Raw genomic sequence first — 3,471 nt, forward strand, 5'->3', positions numbered from 1 at the left:
TGAGTTATCGGGTTCGGCTGCCCTTTCTCAGATCTGAGCGTGTCTGTCTGGCTGTAGACGCTCTTGTCTTGCCCTCAGCTCGGCTGGCAGACTGTTGCTGCTCGTTCTCGCAGAGAACTCGTGCGCCAGTCTGTTAGCCTCTGCTTGGGGGTCGTGATGGGTGCACATCGGGGCTGAGCGGCTGGTAGCTCGCTTGACCCATTGCCACAGCTCTGAAAGGGTGGTTTGGTGGTCGAAGGACTCACACCATTCCAGCCACTTTTACTGCCTGACTCTGTTGGCAGTTTCCTTGGCATCCGTGACAGCTTCCCTTAAGAGGGATAAGTTGTCAGGGGTTCTTTGCCTTCGGAATAGTTTTCGGCACATGTTCACCCTGTGGTTGACCTCCCTGATCTCGTCATTGAAGTACCAGGCGTCTTTGTGACTTCTGGACCCAGGCCGAGTTTTGGGTATGGTCTGTGAGGCTGCTTCATTAATGGCGTTTAGCAGGCTAGCTTCGAGCACTTCCACATTTTCGCTTTGTGGGGGATCATTTCATCTCAGACAGAGGGCCAAGGCGTTTTGAAACGCCTGCCAGTTGGCCTTGTCTGTTTTCCATCTTGGATTCGGTCTTAGGATTTCGGCTGGGCCAGCATCCATGAGAGTAGTTATAGTGCCGTAATGGTCACTTGTGACGGTCTCATCGACACACCAGCCAATCCTCCCGACCAGAGTCGCAGTGGCCAGGGTGAGGTCTAGGACCCCTCCTCTGACGTGCGTTGGCTCTTGGGTGTTGAGGAGAGCGATCTCAGGGAATGTCTCTAGCACGTCGGCTATGTGATAGCCGGTCGTATCCGGTGCCCGGCAGGGAGCCAGGATGGGGTGGTGTGCATTGAAGTCTCCCCCTATGATCACTCGGTCGTGTGCAGCAGAAGCACAGACCTGGCTGATGTCTAAGCTTCTACAGCGTGGCCGGCTGTACACATTGTACAGTTTGAGGGGCGAGACGAAATAAAAAAGATAGAGAAAGAGAGAAAAGAAGGAAAGAGAGAGAGAGAGAGAGAGAGAGAGAGAGAGAGAGAGAGAGAGAGAGGGGGGGGGAACGAAAGAAAAGGAGAGAGCGGAAGAGAAAAAGATAGAGAAAGAGCGAGAAGAAGGAGAGAGAGAGAGAGAGAGGGGGGGGGGAAGAGAGAGAGAGAGAGAGAGAGAGAGAGAGAGAGAGAGAGGGAGAGAGAGAGAGAGAGAGAACAAGAGAGAGAGGGAACGAAAGAAAAGGAGAGAGAGGAAGAGTAAAATATAGAGAAAGAGAGAGAAGAAGGAAAGAGAGAGAGAGAGAGAGAGAGAGAGGGGGGGGGGGGGCGAAAGAAAAGGAGAGAGAGGAAGAGAAAAAGATAGAGAAAGAGAGAGAAGAAGGAAAGAGAGAGGGGGGGAGAGAGAGAGAAGAGAGAGAGGGAGAGAGAGAGAGAGCGAAAAAGGGAGAGAGAAGAAGAGCAAAAGGTAGAGAAAGAGAAAGAAGAAGAAGAAGAAGAGAGAGAGAGGGGGGGGGAGAGAGACAGAGAGCGAGAGCAAGAGAAAGAGAGAGTTAGAATGGAAGGTAGAGAGCGAGAGCGCGAGCGAGAGAAAGAGAAGAATGACCAGGCAGACACAAGGATCGGAAAGTTGGAAAGAGAAAATAGGAAATATTGAACAAAAAATAGCTATAACAAGAGTGAAAACAAAAGAGACAGAAATTAGAACATTCTAAAACTGACTCACTTTTCCTGAAGTCATCTTTTACTCTAGATGTTTTTTTTTTTTTTTTTTTTTTTTTTTTTTTATTATTGGCAAATGCAGTATCATTGTGTTAAGAGAAGGTCAGCTTGGCAACGCTGGGTTAGCAGTGGTTTCTTATCATTATTATCTTTAGTACCATTATTAGCTATATATTTTAGGTCTCGTTTTTTTTATTATGATTATTGTTATTGGTCTCATCATCATTATCATCATTATCATTATAATCATCATCATTATCAGTATCTTTATCAATACTAGTATTATCATTATTATAATCATTATTATCATCATTATTTTCCTGATCGTCATTATTCATATTTAACCATTTCATCATTATCTTGGCATCATTTTCAATCGTATTGTTATCATTATTACAATCACTAACTTGATCATCAATATCATTTTCTTCATTGCTAGTTTGTTTTTATTAACAAAGCGTGAATGACCAATAACAATTATCATCAATATTAACTACTTAGTAAGTGGTAACAACGAAAACTCATCATTTATTATTTATCCATATGTTTCTTATGAAGGCAAAGGAAAATGTATAGATTTTTTATCAAGGCAGAAGAAAGTTGAATTTGTTGTTTGCTGTTTACACATTTGAAATTGTGTGCGTGTGTGTGTGTGTGTGTGTGTGTGTGTGCTATATTTGTGTAGATATGTGTGTGTGTGTGTGTGTGTGCGTGTGTCTGTTGTGTTTGTGTAGATGTGTGTGTGTGTGTGTCTGTTGTGTTTGTGTGTCTGTGTGTGTGTGTGTCTGTGTGTGTGTGTGTGTGTGTTTGTGCATGTATGTTTGTTTACATGTAATTATATTTCTCTAGAACTGCTTGGCTTTATGTCTTTAAATGCATTCATATGTTTTTTTGTATATTCTCACACGGATAGCCACACCTGCCTCTACTTTCTACCGGTAGTTCAATAAACCAAAACAAAAGTAAAAAAAATGGATTAGAAAAAGTGAAAAAACACAAAAGTTCAAATAAAAAGTAAAAAAAAAATCAAATCTGATACAGACGATGGACATTTGACCGATACAAAATCCGATCACTGGCAACCCTAGGGAGGAGGTGCGCAGCGGGGGGGGGGGGGGGATATAGGGAGGTAGCCATCAGGAAATTTGGTTACTGCCAAATTATCAATATCGAGTGAGGGTATCGGTTGTAGTAGCAAATGTTACGTCTGTATTTTTAGGGTTGGTAAGCTCTGTCTGTCTGTCTCTTTGGTAATCTCTCTTTCTCTCTCTCTCTCTCCCTCTTTCCCTCTCTCTCTCTCTCTCTCTCTCTCTCTCTCTCTCTCTCTCTCTCTCTCTCTCTCTCTCTCTCTCTCTCTCTCTCTGTCTCTGTATATATGTGTGTATATGTATGTGTAGGCAGGTGTATGTATGTGTGTGTGCATATGTATATTTATATATGTGTGTGTGTGTTTGTGTGTGTGTGTGAAAGCTTCCTTCCTTGGCATCAACCACGCATCCTGGAAGACACTAGCTCCTGACCGATCAACTAGGCGTAGAGCACTCACTAAAGGGACAGCAGCCTACGAAACTCATCAAGAGGCCTAAGACAAAGTAGTAGATCTGTGGATAAAAATGTGAAGCCAACTACTTATCTTTTAAGTATGAATATGTGACGGTTGTGGCATGTCATTGTAAAGATTGGGAGGAGAAAGAAACACGTGATTTATTTCCCTTACTTTGTACACACACAGTATGTCCGA

This window comes from Penaeus chinensis, chromosome 24 (genome assembly GCF_019202785.1).
Source record: "Penaeus chinensis breed Huanghai No. 1 chromosome 24, ASM1920278v2, whole genome shotgun sequence".
In the NCBI taxonomy this organism is placed as follows: Eukaryota; Metazoa; Arthropoda; class Malacostraca; order Decapoda; family Penaeidae; genus Penaeus; species Penaeus chinensis.